At 41.6% G+C, this 20,399-nt stretch overlaps 2 protein-coding genes across 2 annotated transcripts in view; one reads left to right on the top strand and one right to left on the bottom strand.

Moving 5' to 3' along the window:
* The window catches only part of LOC137420761 (small conductance calcium-activated potassium channel protein 2-like), a 475,474-nt gene that overhangs the window by 271,707 nt on the left and 183,368 nt on the right, over positions 1–20,399 (top strand). The gene's annotated exons all lie outside the window — the stretch shown is intronic.
* The window catches only part of MYO5A (myosin VA), an 808,830-nt gene that overhangs the window by 677,414 nt on the left and 111,017 nt on the right, over positions 1–20,399 (bottom strand). The window lies entirely within an intron of this gene.

Genomic DNA, 20,399 nt, shown 5'->3' with positions numbered 1-20,399 from the left:
AGTAACCCTGTTATAGGACCGGCAGAGAAGCTAACTGAGAAGGAAGTTGAGGAAGCGATAAAAGCAATGAGGGGTAGAAAAGCGGGAGGGCCGACGGGAGTTGTGGGAGATATGTTGAAGGCAGCAGGAAGTTGTGGTGTGAAGAGAATGACAGAGATCTGTAATCTGGTGGTGAAAGAAGGCCGCATTCCAGTGGATTGGGAACTGAGTACCCTCATCCCTCTATACAAGGGGAAAGGTGACCCTCTGGAGTGTGGCTCGTACCGAGCGATAAAGTTATTGGAGCATGGAATGAAGGTATTGGAAAGGGTGTTGGAGAGGAGGATAAGGAAGAAAGTGAAGATCGACGAAATGCAGTTTGGATTCATGCCAGGAAGAGGAACGACAGACGCGCTTTTCATTGTGAGGCAGTTGCAGGAGAAGTACATGGAGAAGAGGAAGAAGTTGTTTCTTGGGTTTGTTGATCTGGAGAAAGCATTCGATAGGGTTCCATGCAAAGTATTGACATGGGCATTGAGGAAGTTAGGAGTGGAGGAATGGTTGATCAGAGTAGTGATGGCAATGTACAAAAGAGCGTGCACAGCTGTAAGGACGAAGGACGGGAACAGTGGTGAGTTTGAGGTGAAGGTGGGAGTGCATCAGGGGTTGGTACTAAGTCCATTACTATTTGTAGCTGTGATGGAGGTGCTGGCTCAGAACGTAAAGGAGGGTTTACCGTGGGAGTTGTTGTATGCAGATGATCTGGTGTTGATTGTGGAAAGTATGGATGGACTGAAGGAAAAGATGAACACGTGGAAGGAATGTATGGAGACAAAAGGTCTGAAGGTGAATATCGGAAAGACGAAGGTGATGGCAAGTGGTAAAGCATGTGGTGAGGTGGAAAGAACTGGGAAGTGGCCCTGTGCTGTGTGTAGGAAGGGTGTCGGAGTGAACTCCATTCAATGTACAATGTGCGCTGAGTGGGTTCATCAAAAATGTAGTGGTCTGAGAGGGTCATTAACCAGTGTGGCAGCTACATTCAAATGTAAGGTGTGCACAGAGGGAGCTGCAGATGGAGGAAATGTTGAGTTGGATCTTGGAGATGGCGTGAAGCTGGAAGGTGTGAAAACATTTTGCTACCTCGGAGACATGCTGAATGGAGAAGGTGGATCAGACTCGGCAACGGTTGCTCGAGTGAGATGTGCATGGAAGAAGTTTCGGGAACTGGGTGGCATGCTGATGATGAGGGGAGTGTCGTTGAAGCTGAAGGGAAAGGTGTATGCTGCATGTGTGAGAAGTGTTATGATTTATGGGAGCGAGACATGGGTAATAAACGTAGAGCAGCAACGAAGGTTGGAAAGGATGGAAATGCGAATGGTTCGGTGGATGTGTGGAGTATCGTTGAGAGAGAGGAAGACAAATGATGAATTGTGAAAGATGATGGGAATAGAGCCTGTGATTGATGCTGTGAAGAGGAACAGGTTGAGATGGTTTGGTCATGTGTTGAGGAAGGATGAAAGTGACTGGTTGAGAAGAGTGATGGAAATGAATGTAGAAGGAAGCAGAGGACGGGGAAGACCGAAAAAGACTTGGCTAAAGATGGTGGAAGAAGAAATGCGGGCAATGGGGTTAACAAGGAGAGATGCAGAAAATAGGGGTAAATGTAGAAGATTGTCATGGGGACCGCAAGGCTAACCCCCGCTCTAGCAGGGAAAATGGCCTTTAAAATGCATGTTGTGTTGTGTATTTTTTTTGTTTCCACTATGTTAATGAGAAAATAACAAAGAAAGGAGGATCATATTTAGGTCTGAATGAAAAACAGAACAACGAATATACAAAATAAATGGTTTGCCATTGAACGTCTCTGTATACAAGTTCAAAGAAAAGTATCTCGTTAACTTTGAGGAACCCAAAGCAAGCAGCTTCCATGATGAGAGGATTCATGATCTTTTGACCCTGATGCCAAATTCTATATACTTTGTTGATTTGTCGAGTTTGTCATCTTTCTTGTTGCTAGTTTCGATATTTCTGTCCTCGTCCATTTCCTCTTTTCCTGTTCTTTCATTCCCTTGATGTTTGTCCCACTGTCAAATCTACCTTGCTCTTCCATGAGCCTCGCTTCTGTAAATAATAAAAAAAGCAAAAGGCAAAAATAACATATTGTTTCATGCAAGGGTGGATGTGGGCAGTTCCACAGCTAGACTGTGGGAAGTGTAGTATAGTTCATTGTTTTTCGAGTAGGTTAGATTGTCACATAACTGGGACCTTGCAGAGTAGGTTGTTTGTTACACATGATGCTGAGGAGGCAGCGTATGTAATTTATAGACAGGTTATACATTAATTTTGTGGGGGTAAACACCTTGTTTGTGGGCGGGGCTATGTGAGAATTCCCATGACAGAGGCACACGTGTTACATGTGTTTGAAAGGCCATCATAATCTGTCTGGCCAGTATGTGTCAGCCATGGCAGCGTAATGTGCTGAGGAGCAGGAAGTGCCATTGTGCATTTTTTTTGGCATGGCCATAGTATAACTCTGCCCAGGAGCAGAGACCTCGCTTGGAGGAGGAAGGATGGAACTCGAGAGACCTGGAAACAAGGAGGAAGAAGAGGCCTCATGTGTTTTTAGAAAGATCAGGAAATCTCATGTGAGAGGACGAGCACAAACCAACTGTTCACGGAGGAGTTTTGTGAGGAGACTTTGATTGTGGCTTTGCCTCTGGGGAATCGACCAAAGCTCTGAGCGCTCTGTGTTTTTTTGGAAGAGGAGAAAGAAGATGGAGGGCATAACAGGAAGCCTCAGTCTCAAAAGGACAAAGGGAGTCATGAGGCCTGGTGAAGAAGCTACTCGTCACTGGTGCTGCTCGTGGCAGTTTTACCTTGTCTTTGAACTGACTTTGGCGCTGGCTCTTGTCTAACACCTGGTTCTCAAAGTGGGCTGGATTTAGCCCTGCATCCACCCTGTGCACTGTAGAAAAGGGAAGTCCTGCCTGCATTATTTTCTTGTTTTGCAAGTGTGATCTGTAGCGCCTAGTGCATTAGGATTTGCCTTATTTATCATCATTGTATATAAGTTTCAATATTCCCATTTACCTCTTTGTGTCCTTTTTGATTCACCTGGATTTATTAGTGTCTACCTCTCTTCCCTGTGCTCTTTCTTTTATTTTTTTCTATTTTTTTTTCAAAATAAACCCTTTAAAAGGTAAGAAAACGGGTTTGAGCCATCTGTTTTTCATGTACATTTGCCGTCAATTTAGGCCCAATTGAAAGATTCTTGGGGAACGGTGAAGTTGTAAAAATTTATCGAACGCAGTGCAATAAAATAACGTTTGGGCCATCTCCTGGGACGGAAAGTCCCGGCACTGACGATCCTGTCTTAATGGAGCTTCAGACATGACAATATCTTCCCACCTTTTAATGCATGTGCCACCATGAGCCTCAGCTTATGTTAGAATACAAAAATTGAACTAGAATGCTCTTGTCTTAAGGGGATCGTCACAACAAAGTGAGCATGAATTTCTCTGGTAAGTTTTACAATAAATTGTCTCATGTATTCTAATTATAAGCCTAGTGTTGGCTTAGCGGTTAGGGTGCTGGCTTGGGATCCTAGGATCCTGGGTTTGAATCCCGGTCGATCGCTGAATTAACACCAGGGGGGTTGACTCAGCATGTCATCCTTCCGAGGTTGTCAAATTGAGTACCAGTTCACTGGTAATTCCCTATGTGTCGCAAGAGGCCATTAACAGGGTTGGCAGCAGAAAGGGCATCCGGCCGTAAATCATTGCTTCAAAAAAGGGGACCACGGTGCCCGAAAAAGGCCAACCCCTGCCTTGTGGGGCAAAATGGCCTCTAAAGGTGGTTCTATTGTAATTCCCATATCTTTAATTTGTGTTGGGCAGAATTATCAGGCAGGCTTTGGTGCAATGGTGAGACTCGAGGTAGCAGTTTGTCAATGAATGGACTTACCTGTAATCCTTCACCAATCTAGTTTTGCATGAGCCACAAACCCCTCTCGGGACGTGCAGTGCATTTCCTTTCAATATTGACAATTTGAGACTTTGTGCCTTTGCTTCTTGAAAATCGGCATCAGGCATAGATAAAGGTAGCACGTCATGAGAAGCCTTCTGATCATAGACAAAACTTAACAAGCTAACTCAATCGGATCCTCTGTCATCACTGAAGTGGCTGCTGTATCAATGGATCTTCAAATACTGCATCCACAAACATTTTTGTTTTATCATGGAGCGCAAAACTGAGGCAAATCCAAATCCTGTGTTTACCTGTGAGACTCTCAAGGTTGATGGTTTGTGTATTACTTGCTTTAGATCAACTAAGATCATTATCATGAAGAAGGAAGGTTGTCTTGGCAAAGCTGCCCTCAAATGAGAGAATACCTGGAGGGACAATAGCCATGAATGTATGGATATAGACTACAGAATCCAGGAGCTGATTGAGAATGCATATGAGGCAAATCAGAAAACATCATCTTGCTTGTATCTCAATGCTGAACTCTCCAAGTCTCAAGTCTCCCTCCTCAAAGTCATGGTGGTGCTTGCTAAATTCATCTCTGGTATATGCTTTCCTGCCATCCCCCCAAAGCCCCCCTATTTCAATTGGCATGTCTGCAGACTTTACCAGAGATAAGTCCCTTATCTCTGTGTTTGCCTCCAAATCTCATGTATCCAACCTATCCCAATCTATCCCCATCGTATCCTCTCCACCCCTCAAACCATCCATTGTCTAAAAGTCTTAATGTGATTCTCAACTGAGAATGTACAGAACGGTCTGTCTAGCCTCGAACTTGCTTTGACAATGGATCGAGATACCATGAAAACCCATATTCTGAAATCCTGCTCTGCTGCTTTTGCTTCTTCTCTGTCTCCACTATTCAGCCTCTCCTCCTGTACACCCATCTGCATGAAAGATTGAGCAAGCATCACTCGCATCCACATGAGAGTCCAAAAAAATTAATCCTATCAGTCACAGATCAGTAAGCTTCCTTCCAATTATATGCAAAGTTGCTGATGTCCAGTCTTCCCAGTTTTCAAACAACTTTATCTCTGACGATAGCTTTGGATTCTTCCCCATTTACTCAACTCTGGATTTGCTGCTGCTCCTGTCACAGCAATAGTTGGTGGCTCTAAATTCAAAACAAGAGGCCAGGATGTTCTCTTTGGACGAACCTGAAACAGTCAACATTATAGTATCTTGTTTTGCTCGTCCTGCTCTCTACCTGTGGCATACAAGTCTACCTTCATGTCTAGATTTCTGACTTCCTCTACTCACACAGTCGAAGGATTGCTTTCAATGTACCCTCCTATCCCCTCTTCCACTGGTGTCACTCTCTGTTGAACTGGAAATGTTTAGATGTCTGATCAAATCACCATGGTCTTCAATCCAGGAAAATCTTATTCTCACACTATCACTCAAGCAGGATCATCAAACAAACTCGCATATCTATTTCGTTATCAGTCTTTTGAAGTTTAGTCTCTCGAATTTATAGACCTGACCAGCAGCCATGACCTCTACGGGGCTGATCATATAGAATTCTTCCAACGCCAGTTGCAGTATTGGCCTATCAGTGGGATACAAAATCCAGAGTTGAGTAAATGCCTACATCCTCCATCACTCCGTCTTTCCTTGCAAAATCAGACCTCACAATATATAAGGCCTTGTCTACAGCTCAATGGAGTACTGCTGTCCTTTATAGGCTCTGCCCCAACGTCATGTTTGTCTCTCCTGGACTCCACGGAATCTTAAGCTCTCAACATTATTGGACTATTCCGTGATGATTCTGAAGCATAAGGTCTATTGCTCACATATTGCAGACAGGTAGATGATATCTCGATTTTATACTACCTATCCTCTGGCACAGCTCTCCCTGCTCTCTCAGCCCTCCAACTCTTCACAGGAAGTATGCATTCTTCCAGTAACCCCTCCTTTTCAAACTTCCAACATCCAGGATGACTGCACACAACATCAGCTCTTTGTGGTCCTTGCTTCTCTATGTGCAACTGTCTTCCAGTGGCTGTTCTATCCTACTCTTCCCTCCAGGGCATCAAGCAGGTGGTGCACCATAATCTCATGTCATCTCAACTTCCATACCAACCATCTTCATCGCTCCCATTCACCCTAACCAACTAAACCCTCTTACTTGCAGTTTGTTGTTTCCTCATCTCTTCTCTTGACTCCTCTCTTCCTATTTGTTTATTTCCTTGCTTATTGTGTCCAACTGTCAGTTCTCGTACCCTATGTCACCTTGCTCTGCCGTGAGCCTCAATCTTGTAAATAAAATTAAATTACCGATCTAAAACTTGAGCAAAACCATGAATGTATGGAATCAATTGATCAAGGTATGCTACAAATGAAATCACACTTAGAAAAAAGGTCCACTTAATATAACTACACCAAATGTCAGAATTCTGCACCACTTCACTATCTCCGTCATGTCGTACGTATCCTCCTCCATCCCCCACTCATCCCAACTGCCTAACGCTCCTTTTTCCTTATCACCATTAATTTCTGGATCATCCAGCAAAAACTTACAGGCAAGTTTGCATCTTATTGTCTTACATTAATAAGTTGTAATATTGACCTATCCTCAACGCTGCAAGATGAATGGCATCACACAAATGCCATGAATTGTCACAAAATGCAGCAACTGCTTCATTTTCCTTCAGGGAGAGAAATCTGCAATTCGTGCCCATTTTGCCTAAACAACTGAAGGCAGTTTCACGGAACATTATTTCATCAACTTTTTGCCATCTGCCAGGAGATGCTTCTTCTTTTTTTTCTTGGTGTTGCTTTTATATTTTTCACCCATTTTTTTCCCCTCGTAGATGCTGAGAGCAATTAACTCATCATTTTGATCACCAAAAGTGGTGTAAATTTTTTTGCTCAATCGAAGGTGAAGAACTCCTATAGGTCATTGTTTGGTGGGAAGCACGATAGGCTAGCTGGCGGTGTTTGGTCGCGAGGCCATTTTGGAGTACCTTACGCCACATTTATTTTTCACATGAGCTTATTTTTTATCCTACAAGCTTATTTTTTAATTATTTTGAGAGAAGATCAACCAAGTTGACCATGGTGTTGGGCTAGCGGCTAGGGTGCCAGCTTAGGATCCTAGGATCCTGGGTTCGAATCCCGGTCGATCGCTGAATTAACGCCAGGGGGGTTGACTCAGCCTGTCATCCTTCCGAGGTCGGCTAATTGAGTACCAGTTCACTGGTAATTCCCTGTTTGTCGTTAAAGGCGGCAAAAAGGGTTGGCGTCAGGAAGGGCATCCGGCCGTAAAACATTGCTTCAAAAAGGGGACCAAAAAACAACAACAACCACGGTTCCCGAAAAAGGCCAACCCCCGCTTTGCGGGGAAAAATTGCCTCTAAAGGTGGTTATTTTTTATATATTATCAACCAAGTTGTAAAAAGGTATCACTTGCGTGTCGAAGTTGTTTTGACTTCCCCTGCTTTATATACAGTCTTCCATGCTTAAACTGCCATATATCGTTTTGGTTTTGTTTTTCTTCATCCTTTGCATTTCTAAACCTTTTGTGGTAACATAACTTTTGTGTGTTGTTTATAAATCCCGAGGCGAACTTGGCACGAACAACACGCTGTTCCCTATGGCTTGCTGTTGTGCATTTCAATTATGCATTGAATTGATTTTTTTTGTACTTACGTTTGCATCTCTAATGCCCTGGACACAACCACCGTCGAGTTTAGACGGTCTGCTCTCAAATTTACCGGGATGCGTGCTTTCAATTTGCACAGAATTGTTTAAATGAGATGTTTGCTTGTAATGCTAGTCTCACAGCCGCGACTGGTGTCAAAGTTGCGTTTTTGTTTTTTCAGAAGACCGCGTATCGGAAACATTTGCTCAACGCCCATCTCATGTGAAGTGAGAGAAATTTGAGTCGTGTGATGGATGCCGTGGAAAACAAGTGATTAACCCTGGATCCTTGCCTTTTTAAAATGTGCGTCCCTTGGTGGTCGGATTACTCGCTAGGCCTATGGCTCATCTGAGATCATTCTGCATTCGATTGTGTGCTCTGGAGCCTTTTACGCAATCGTTAACAATTGTACGCTAGCTTTACGATTGAAGTTTACTTTACTTTTCTAGTTTTACGATTGAACTCTGAAAGACGTTGCATACACGGAACTGCTTCAACCGTTGGTATTTTAATCGAGGGCCTTATTCTGTGTTTGCTTGCAATCGGTGTTGACATTGTACGTCATTGTGTTTATGTTGTTTCCATTTTCTGTAATGTATTTTGTGTAAATAATTGTTAATATCTGGAATTGTAAGTTGTTACCAATAGCTCTCAAGTCTAGCGCAATGACATATTTGACTCAAATTGAAAAACAAACATGGCGGACATGTAAGGACAAAGTCTGAAAGATCATGGAAGCAGATGGCCATGTAAGGAGACATAACAGAAGAACGATGTTAAGAATACTGATGTTATTTGTTGCATATGTGTTAAGTCATTGGGAACGGTGCCTTCACATCTGCACGTTTGAAGTCAGAAAATCAGGGATGTTGATCATGCCGTTTTTGATCTCAGATATTTGTTTATCTGAACTGGTCCAGGCAAGGGCCTTTAGAATGGAACTTCAATGAATGGCTTGAATCGTGTGGGCCTTTAATGTACACATCAGGCAGCAAGAATAGCTCATGTGAACTTCGATATTCGGTTTGAAATTTGCGTCCCGTTGATCAGGGTTTGACAGTTGTTTTGCACAAAGGGGCATCTTATTATTTTAGTATTATATAATATTATAATAACCATGCAAAAACACGAATAGTGTACCATAGGTATAACTTTGTTTGGATTTCGAGACATAGCAATTCACTTTTTCTCACCACGTCTGAAGCTCACACGTGGCCTTTTACATTGTATACATGCATGAAGGACATGTGGCACAGCAGATTGTATAAATTGGAGATAGATCATGAATTAAAATGCTCCATTTTGCTTGTTTACCCACACTTCCTCCCTGAAAAACGTGCATGGGTGACAGACACAGAGATGCCAATGGAGAGGTTGGGGGGAGGGTGGGCAGAGATGAGTGGTGGTAAATGAAGTACTGCGGAAGGAGATCCAGTTAATATAAATACACTACTAGTCGAGCATAGAAAAGAAAAGCGGTGGGAGATAATAAATAAATGGCTGAAAACCTCTCTCAGCAGTATATTGGAATGGAAATATTAAAATGCATTACTTCTTTAACAGCTCCAATTATTCCCACCTTCCTCTGGGGTTAGCCATATGGGCCTAAAGTTTTTGGCCCAAGTCTTTCTGGCCAAGACTGACATTTAGCTGAATGTGATGTGGGTCGGAATTTGTAATTTGTTGAGGATACTGGTGATAATATTCGCTGACTCTACACAAAAGACAACGTCCACCCACTAATGCTAGCAGACTTGTCCTCAGCATAACATCCTTTCAGAGATCGTCACACTTTGTGACTCAACGCCCCGCCTGCGGGGTGGCAATCTGATCGTTTATAGTTGGGTTGGAAATCAAACCCATACGACACGGCTCAAATACAAGCACCTCACCTCTGCACCATAATTTGAGACAATGGCAATATTAAAATATCAACATATATTGCAAAATCCATTAACATTTTCTGGGATGCAGGTGGTTCAAATGAACGTGTCAGCTCATAAATCCTCGATTAGTTTGACTTCCACAGTTTAGGCCTTTAGTTGCGACGAAAACAAATTTGACTGACAAACAAACATAGTCAGACTAGAGTGGCACTCGGTAGGGCTCATACCTCCGCAAGACTGAATAGTTTACGATTTCTAATCCACTAATAGGCCGGATCAGGAATGAAAAGTGAAACTAATAGGCCTGTTTTCAAACAAGAGTGAAAACATAACTTCTGTTCACATTAGTTGGCCGAGGTAAAAATGCACATTAATTAGTCAATCTGACTGCCTTGTCGGCTGGAGTTGTATTTCATTGTTGAATATCATGGCCAATCTTTTGACCGCTACCTTGTTGCATTGGTAAACTATTATAAATAATTTTGGTTTTGTTTTTCCCTACTGTTCCTTTTATCTCTACTCTTCCTTTTTGCATAAAAATAAATAAATAACAATAAATAAATAATATATCCTCCAGCGCACGGCATTGCTGGAGCACCTTAGACACCCGCCGATGCCGCCGTGCAGCACATAGAGATGGCATTGGGAGGGAGCGGTGTACAATAATTATTCCATTAACCAATTAATCAATCAATTATAATTGATTGTTTAATTGATTAATTACATTATTGAAATAAATAAATAATAATTGTATGATAAAAAAATTAATTCATCGGGTAGTAGTATACCTAAACCACCACTGTTTCATCGGAATCTGTAACTTTTTGAAAATTAATTAATTAGGTAATTAATGGAGCAATTAAATAATTAATCGATTAATTGATTAATCAATAAATCAAAAATATCCTTTATTGCCAAATCACTTGGTCATTGTCATGTCCAAATATCAGCTTAGCACCTCAAAAGGTGCCTGAGTTATTGCCGAGATAAGAAAGAAAATAAATAAGTAATTAATAAATCGATAATAATTAAGCAATTACGCAATTAATTGATTAATCAAGAAAATAAAAAAATACCGTTTTTGCCAAAGCACGTGCTGACTTTTGTGCCGAAATTTCAGCTTTCTAGCTCAAAGGATGGCTGAGATATCACCCGGACAAACAAACAAGAAAACAAGTAAAGACACATTCAAAGTACACCGCCCCCATGCCAAATAATTAAATATCCTAAAGCGCGGCATTGCCGGGGCGCCTATGGCGCCCGGCAATACCACAGTTCAGCTCATAAATACTGCGTTGGGAGGGAGAGGTGTACAATAATAATTGATTGATTAATTGCATAATTAAAATCAATAAAAGATAATCATAAAATATTTTCTTAATCAATTGGCTAATAGCATAACTAAACCACTTGTGCTTCATCCAAAGATGTATCTTTTAGAAATTTAATTTAAAAAGTCATTAATAAAAAATTTTGTGATTACTTTATTAATCGATGAATATAATTAATCGATTAAATGATTAATCAATAAATCAAAAATATCCTTTATAGCCACATCACCTGGTCACTGTCATGTCCAAATATTAGCTTCCCAGCTCAAAAGGTGCCTGAGATATTGCCCAGATGAGAAAGAAAATAAATAAATGATTAATAATGAAAATAAATCAATAATAATCATGAAAAAATTAAATAGTTAATCAATTGGCTAATAGAATACATAAACCACCACCATTTCATACGAATCTGTAACTTAAAAAAAAAATTAATTAAGTCATTCATCGAATAATTAAATAATTAATCTATTAATTGATTAATTGATTAATCAATAAATCAAAAATAGCCTTTGCAGCCAAATCACTTGGTCATTGGCATGTCCAAATATCAGCTTCTTAACTCAAAAGGTGCCTGAGATATTGCCTAGAAGAGAAAGGAAATGTATGAGTACTTAATTAATCGCTAATAATTAAATAACTCATCACTTAATTGATTAATCCAAAAACAAAAATAACATTTTTGACAAAGTACTTGCTCACTATTGTGCCAAAATTTTAGCTTCCTAGCTCGAAGGATGGCTGAGATATCGCCCGGACAAACAAACAAGAAAACAAGAAAGCAAGAAAGAAAACAACCAGAGTGAAAACTGAGTACTCCCTTTCAGCGTGCGTCACTGCCGAGCCCCCTTCGGTGCCCGGCAATGACGTTTTGCAGCGCCTGGAGATGGCATAGGAAAGGAGCGGTGTACAACAAGAAAGAAAACAACCAGAGTGAAAACTGAGTACTCCCTTTCAGCGTGCGTCATTGTCGAGCCCCTTTCGGTGCCCGGCAATGACGTTATGCAGCGCCTGGAGATGGCATAGGAAAGGAGCAGTGTACAACAAGAAAGAAAACAACCAGAGTGAAAACTGAGTACTCCCTTTCAGCGTGCGTCATTGTCGAGCCCCCTTCGGTGCCCGGCAATGACGTTATGCAGCGCCTGGAGATGGCATAGGAAAGGAGCGGTGTACAACAAGAAAGAAAACAAATGGAGTGAAAACGGAGTACTCCCTTTCGGCACGTGTCATCACCTTTGGCACCCGGCAATGACGTCGTGCAGCACCTGGAGATGGAATAGCGAGGGTACAATGAAGTGTTTTTCTTGCACTATTGCCTCCAAGGTCTCAGGCCCGCATTAGGCTCTCATTGGTTGCAGTGAATACTTTGTTTCTGACTCACTGTTACCCATCGTACCAAAGTGTTAACATAATACCGATCTTTTCATTACAATCTGGCCTCTGATAACTCATACCTACTGAACGGCAAATTACTTTGGAGGCTTGATAGGCCATCACTCCTCATCACGTGTTTAGTTGCATTTATGGGAACATGATCTACCATGGTTGATGGAAGGTTGTTTTTAAATATGCATGGACTAGGTTAATGGAAGAGTTCGGACACAGCACAGATCAAGACACAGCACAGATCAAGACACAGCATAACAAAGGGAAGAGCAGGAGAAAGGGGAAACGCCAACAGCAGGGCAGAGGGAGAAGGTAGACGGAGACGGACAAACAAGTGATGCAGGTACCCATGAGGGTTAGGGGGTGGATAAGATGGATACCAAAGCAAAACTTTTGGAAGGATTGGGGGTGGTTTATCAGGAGAAGAAAAGGTCATGGCTTTGGATGTGGAATAACCTGAGATGGTGGTGAGCAGCTGTTTTAAAGACCTGGAGGGAAGAATGATGTCGAACGGTGTGTGGAAGTTCGTTCCACAGGTGGGAAAGAGAGGAATGAATAAGTGGAGATGAGCAGTGGTTCTGGATTTAGGCAGTTTCACTTGGAGAGGGTTGATGGTGGACCACGTACGTGCTGCAGATACCTGGGGAGCAGTGGGGAAACAAGGCATGGAGAGGGCAGAGGGTGCAAGACCAGAAATGAGACGGAAGAAGACAGGGAGACCACCGACCTGTCTGCGATGGGTGAAGTCACCGGCTAGTGGATCGGATAGTGAAGTCCATCGAGTTTATCGATTTTTGTCTCACATTGAGTTTGAATCGAGCAATAAGAAATATCGTCATGGGCTCATGAGAAGATGAATGTTCATCCAATGGCAAATAATTTGTATGTGGAAATAATTAATTTAAACTTGTCGTTAAGCCTCCCCCACTAGGATAGTGGAAGGCTTATTTCAGTTCTATGGTTTGTTTATACAACTAGTGCGCCCAATTTTTAATGGTAACCCAGACTTTGTTAGACCCTAGGATTACTAAAACGACCATTTAGGTTTCATTTTTAAGTGGTGAAGCCGCTTCAATCCGTCCATTAAAAATGGAGAAGAAGAACCTCCTAACCATCGTTTTTAGCTCTAAAAGGTTCTAAAGGGTAATTCTAGGAGGTTCTAAAGAGTAATTCTAATGGGTTCCAAAGGGTAATTGTAATAGTTTCTAAAGAGTAGTTCTAATGGGTTTTAAAGGGTCATTCTAGTGGGTTCTAAAGAGTAATTCTAATGGGTTCTGAAGAGTAATTCTAGTGGGTTCTAAAGAGTAATTATAGTGGGTTCTAAAGAGTAATTTTAGTGGGTTCAAAAGGGTAATTCTAGTGGGTTCTAAAGAGTAATTCTAGTGGGTTCAAAAGGGTAATTCTAAAGGGTAATTTCCATGGTTTCTAAAGGGTAATTATATTGGATTCTGAAGAGTAATTCTAGTGGGTTCTAAAGGGTAATTCTAAAGGGTAATTTCCATGGTTTCTAAAGGGTAATTATATTGGGTTCTGAAGAGTAATTCTAGTGGGTTCTAAAGGGTAATTCTAAAGGGTAATTCTCATGGGTGCTAAAGGGTAATTCTAGTGGGTTCTAAAGAGTAATTCTAGTGGGTTCTGAAGAGTAATTCTAGTGGGTTCAAAAGGGTAATTCTCATAGTTTCTAAAGGGTAATTCTAGTGGGTTCTGAAGAGTAATTCTAGTGGGTTCCAAAGGGTAATTCTCATGGGTGCTAAAGGGTAATTCTAAAGGTTAATTTTTATGGGTTATAAAGGGTAATTCTAGTGGGTTCTAAAGAGTAATTCTAGTGGGTTCTGAAGAGTAATTCTAGTGGGTTCAAAAGGGTAATTCTCATGGTTTCTAAAGGGTAATTCTAGTGGGTTCTGAAGAGTAATTATAGTGGGTTCCAAAGGGTAATTCTAAAGGGTAATTCTCATGGGTGCTAAAGGGTAATTCTAAAGGGTAATTCTCATGGGTTCCAAAGGGTAATTCTAGTAGGTTATAAAGCGTAATTCTAAAGGGTAATTTTTATGGGTTCGAATGAGTAATTCTAGTGGGTTTTAAAGGGTAATTCTTATGGGTTCTAAAGAGTAATTCTAGTGGGTTCTAAAGGGTAATTCTCGTGGGTTCTTAAGGGTAATTCTAAAGGGTGATTCTAAAGGGTAATTCTAAAGAGTAATTCTAGTGGGTTCTAAAGGGTAATTCTCATGGGTTCTTAAGGGTAATTCTAAAGGGTGATTCTAAAGGGTAATTCTAAAGAGTAATTCTAGTAGGTTATAAAGGGTAATTCCGAAGGGTAATTCTCATTGGTTCTAAAGGGTAATTCTCATGGGTTCTAAAGGGTAATTCTAAAGGGTAATTCTCATGGGTTCTAAAGGGTAATTCTAGTAGGTTATAAAGGGTAATTCTAAAGGGTAATTTTTATGGGTTCTAACGAGTAATTCTAGTGTGTTCTAAAGAGTAATTCTAGTGGGTTCTAAAGGGTAATTCTAAAGGGTAATACTCATGGGTTCTTAAGGGTAATTCTAAAGGGTAATTCTCATTGGTTCTAAAGGGTAATTCTCATGGGTTCTAAAGGGTAATTCTAAAAGGTAATTCTCATGGGTTCTAAAGGGTAATTCTAGTGGGTTATAAAGGGTTGTGTTAGGTAATTATAAGAGGTTCTAAAGGGTTTCGTTCATTTCTAGGCTTTACCTATTTCATTTTAAATATGCCAAACTGAACCGCTTTGTTCAGACACGGATGCGATTCTTATTTACTTTATTCTTGCTGCACCCCCAATTTCCGAAATTTCCAAGCTGTATTTCAGATGTAGCTGGGATTTTCGGAATTAAATTTCGCATCAATATTGTGAATAGAACGTTTTCTGGGTTGACAATTTTTTTGACCTTGACCTCATTTTTAAGGTCATGACCCAATTACTGTATACACATTTTAACATTTTCCACCTTAACTCAACGAAGCTTTATCTGAACAGAATGAAATTGTCCTCACTGGATAGTCGAGCGCAAGGTGCATTTACGCTTCATTTGCATCATACCCCTCGTACCCCTAGATTTGCATTAAAGGTCAAGGCCAAGTGGCAGACTGAAATGTTTTTTTAGGGTTTCAGTCATCACACAATTTTACAAATGTGGAATCTCAAAGATCGCTTAGCCTTCCAAGATGTTCTTGCATCATAATAGTGTACCTGCACTGAAGGTGTGCATGGGGCATATTTGATTAGTACCCTTAAGCTATTTTTTTCGGATTGTGACCAAATTTAGCAAACATACTTTTTTGTTCATAACTTTTATAATGTTCCTCCGGTTTTCATGATGTTGAGTTTTTTGGATAGATTGGAGATGGGGCCACAGTTTCGTCATTTACATTATATCCCGAAACGTTGAAGGTCAAGGTCGTATGGCAGTCCGAAAAAATGCCATCCTTGTGTTGCAGGCCGAGGATGTCATGGGCGATCGCCAAGGGTAAGCCGGGAGAGGCCTATCCTTGGCGATCGATTTGGGATTGCAGATATCTAGTTTATTTTTCCTATTTTGGGGAAGAGGTGTTTTTATCACCATTTTATTTTTCTGTTTATTTTCTTACATTTTTAATCTTTTTATTTATTTATTGAGGCAGAAGCAAAGTATAATAAGAGTTGATGGAAAAAGATTGCTGTCATGTAGATAATCATTATACCGATTACATCCGTAGATTGTTGGCAAAAGTATGATCTGCTTTAAAGAATAACAATATAATGGCCTCCATGTTAATCAGATTCCCAATAGCTGTTTGTTCTTTTATTCATTTGCTTATTTTTTTTTGTGGTTGAGGGCAGTGCTGCAATTTTCATAGAATATAAGCAGTTTAATCCATATCCCAATTTGTCTTGAGGGCACTACGAGTCACTACATCATGTCGATGAGACCAAGCGGGGCAGGTAGATTACGCCCTCTCTGGAGGTTATTTGTGACCCAGCCTGGTTTTTTCATCAACCATCCAATGGTGACACCTTAATTAGGTTCACCTGTGAGTTTTATCATTGTTTGGAACCTCTGGCTCATGATGCGAACGACCTAGGTTTAAAATTCCATCGTCCATATGTGTCTGTCCACTATCTTGTACATTTTTCCCATTCTTACCATAAAATCTCAAATGAAAGCTTCACTTTCAAAAATACCAGCAGCCAATCGGACGCATTCAGTTGTCTGGGATCTTTGGCCGTTATCTAGTAGATGAACATGTTGGAAGTATCACTGATCACAGTGTTTCTTCTAGAAAATATATCACTCAACTGAACAACTGTAATTATTCTCCCCCGCACCATGATTATTTTCATCATCAGAGTCCCTCGATTTAACTTTCTTACTCTAAACATTTTGTAGGGCTTACTTCAGTTTATTGGTTCACGAGTTATCAAGTGACCACTATAATCGTCACGTCTGTGCGGCTGTCTGTCTGTCCGCAGCATAACTACCCGATGATATCATCCGATCCTGATGAAACTTGGGTGGGAGGTTGATATCATGATCTAGTTGTGTCCTGCCTAGAGTGGGCGTATTGCGCCCATTGTGGGCGGCGCCACGCCCGAAAAAGATGTCTTTTTAGCGGGTAATCGAGTTCAAGCTACATCTTCTCCGAGGGAGTTGGTGGAATCTGACACGGGTTTCGATATTTGGTTAGGCCAATGTCATGTGTCTAGCCCCACGGAGCTCGATTTTTCATTTTCGCCCCAAGGTCAAGGTCACAAGGTCATGAAATTTAGAAAGGTCGATTTTTGATGGTTTTATTACATTGTTCACTTCCTGATGGGGTGAAATGTCGTACATGATCTTATATCATCACATACAGAATGAAATACAAGTTTTCTAACAAATTTCAGAATCCTCGACCTTTGACCTTTGAAGGTCACAAAAGTCAATGTTTCAAAGTTGTCAGAATCGAACCGAATTTTCGGTATTGTGTAGCTAACTAACCTCATAACTGATTATACATTATTTTCTATCTCATTTCAAGGTCAGTAACCTTGGTTTTGACATTTCAAGGTCACAAAGGTCAAATTTTCAAAATTGTCGAATCAAACCGAATTTTCGGTATTGTGTAGCTAACTAGTCTCATAACAGATAATACATTCCTATTTATATATTTTCAATGTCGGTTTTGACCTTTGTCATTGAATACCGCTCGCTCGTGAACCATCGTCGTCTCCTGGCTTGTTTTTTACTTATTGTAAATACGGATAGATTCTTTCAAAAGGTTTGAGCTGCATTTATGGAGTTATTAAATGCATATTAGTGTGACTGTTGTCCGACAGGTCCGACACACTTGCCTTTGAGCGGTCTAGCCTGGGTTCGATTCCTGACCTGACTCTAAACTGTCAGATTGGTGATTCGCAGGCAGGGCGTTGCATCACAAAGTGCGCCGTCCCGCGGATGAACGTTAAGATGGGTGCCCCTTCTGGCAGCATTAGTCGGTGTGCAAAGATCCCACGATGTCTTTGGCGAAGAGTAGGTGAGTTATCGCCGGAACCCTGGACAAATTCCAAATTCCTACCCTGACTACCATTGGGAAGGCAGTGGCAAACGAACAAGCGTAATCTATACCATGGGGCTCATTTGGCAACGACTGAGCCTGTCTCTGGGCAGAGAACCACAGACCATTGATAGGACTGTTGATCAGATTGATACTGAATCGTACACTTGACACTTGTTTATTGATACTGTTGATCAGCTTGATCTTACAGACTATTAATAGGACTGATGAGCATTGCGCCTTGCACCGAGCTGCTGGTGCTGGTTTTTTTTTTTTTTTTTTTTTTTTTTTTTTTTTTTGGATACTGAATCGAGGCTCGTGAAAGAGCTAACATTTATTTCACAAACAAATCAACCAGACAAACAAAATATACAAAAAGAGGGAGCGGAAGACAAGATGGGGAGAGAAGGGGAAGCACACAACCACAACATTTGAGAGCAGGGAGAAGTGTGGGAGGGAGAGGGCTTGGGGGCAGGAGGCGTGGGAAGGGGGGGGGGGGGGGGGGGGAGAGGTATAAAACACAAGGGGACCGAAATTAGCGGGGGTAGAAAAGATCAAGGTTTTGGATGGGGGAGGATAAGAGATGGTGGTGAACAGCTGTTTTAAAGACCTGGAGGGTGGAGTGGGATTGAAGAGAGTGAGGGAGTTTGTTCCAGAGGCGGGAGAAAAGAGGAATGAAGGAGTGAAGGTGAGCAGAAAGTCTTGATTTTGGCAGTTTAACCATAAGAGGGTTGCAGGCAGATCTTGTGCGACCTGTAGGAATATTTGGGGGACAGAGCCCAGAGAGAGCTGGGGGGGCAAGGCCAGAGAGGAGTCGGTAGAAGACGGAAAGACCGAGGTGAAGTGAAGGGCACAGGACCAGAAAAAGCACCTGCCTGCGGTGAGTGAGTGAAAGGCCCTTGGAGTTAGCTTCATCGCGGGAGATTCCAATGATTCTGAACGCTTTGGTTTCAACAGCGTGAAGACGAGCTAGGTGTGAGGCAGGAGCACCAGACCAGAGGGGAGAGCAGTATTCCATAGAGCTGCGGATGAAAGCCTTGTATGTTGTGAGGAGCTCAGGTGTGCCAAGGAAGGACTTCGCACGACGGAGGATGCCCAGTCGGCGACTGGCTTTGGAGGCCAGATTTGAAATGTGGTTTTCCCAGGAAAGATCATGGCAAATAGTGAGACCCAAAAGCTTGAGTGACAGAACTTCTTGGAGAGGATTATTCAGAAAGTGGATGGGAGGGTTTTCCAGTCGGTCTTTTCGGAGAGACATCGTAAGAGTGTGAGATTTATCAGGATTGAAAGACATGTTCCATTTGTTTGCCCAGTCTGTGATTTTGTCCAGGTCTGCAGAGAGTGAGGAGGCTGCAGACTGCCGATCTGAGGGATGAGGAATGGAGCGACAGAGAGTGGAGTCATCAGCAAAGAGATAGAGAGGATTTTCAAGAGAGTCAGAGAGATCATTGATGAAGACCAGAAAAAGCACAGGGCCCAGAACACTGCCTTGTGGAACTCCAGCCTGAACAGGAAGTTTAATTATCTTTAGTTTGATCTTAAGTTAAGAACTTGGTTTAATCTTAAGTGAATCTAGTTTGCATCAATGTCCCTTTTGGTTTTGTGCAAATAGGGAACAAAGTTCTGGAGGAACGCTTTCTCCAGATTGTGTTAGATGTGCGTTTTTTTCATTCAATAGTTTTTTTTTATCATTCAACAAGATTCAGACCAATGTTTATCATTCATGTACGTATTTTAGTTTTGCACCATGAGGTGCGCAGTTTTCCCCACTCATATGCAAGGCCTTTAAAGTTTCATTGAATTGAGGATTTGGGAGAAGCCTTTTCTTTATTTTTATTGCTTTTGACTTGTTTCCATTTTCAATCGACTTTAGGAGATTCAGTTTTGTTTTGCTTCAACACAAGTTTTCTCTTCGATTACGAACAGCTCAAACCTCAAATTTCCGTGTGGACTGTGAAAGGAGCTTTTTACTGTTTACTTTGGCCGTGATGATTGCCCCCAGTGCCTAATGCCCATGGAGGTATGTGTTTGTCTGTGTGTTTTTCATCAATCGTTATCTTCACAATTTGGGTTTCAGAACGTGGAATGGAGTCCCCCCAGGACTCGAAGTATCCACCCCCGTTCCAGTGAAGGATTGCGATTCATGGGCTCAGTTGTGAAGTTTTGTTGTTCTCAGAGTTTTGTTCCAAGATCTCTTTTCAGGATCGTCACTGAGCCCCATACACTCATACAGCCTCCAACTGTAGTTTGTTTGTGGTAATGTTCCCAGGGTTGGGTTGTAGGATATTTGTGAGGTTCTTCCTATTCTTCCGATTCCGATGTGTGTGTGTGTGTGTGTGTGTGTGTGTGTATGTGTGTGTGTGTGTGTGTGTGTGTGTGTGTGTGTGTGTGTGCGTGTGTGTGTCATTGGTTGTTGTTGACATATACAGGTTTCAGAAGGTGTAACGGAGCACTCCAAGGTCTCAAATAATCCACCAACGTATGCGTATGTGTGCAATGTACATCTCCAGATATTGTTAAGACAGTGGACAATCAGCCATGTAGATGGAATTTGAAACTGGTAGCTGTGTGCCCAACTGGGAATGCTAGATGGTGTTTTTTTTTTTTGCAATGGTACCT

This window comes from Myxine glutinosa, chromosome 2, assembly GCF_964187855.1.
Source record: "Myxine glutinosa chromosome 2, kmMyxGlut1.1, whole genome shotgun sequence".
NCBI classification, from domain to species: domain Eukaryota; kingdom Metazoa; phylum Chordata; class Myxini; order Myxiniformes; family Myxinidae; genus Myxine; species Myxine glutinosa.
The sequence above is the reverse complement of the archived record's forward strand: the minus strand, read 5'-3'. Positions and strand labels throughout refer to the sequence as shown.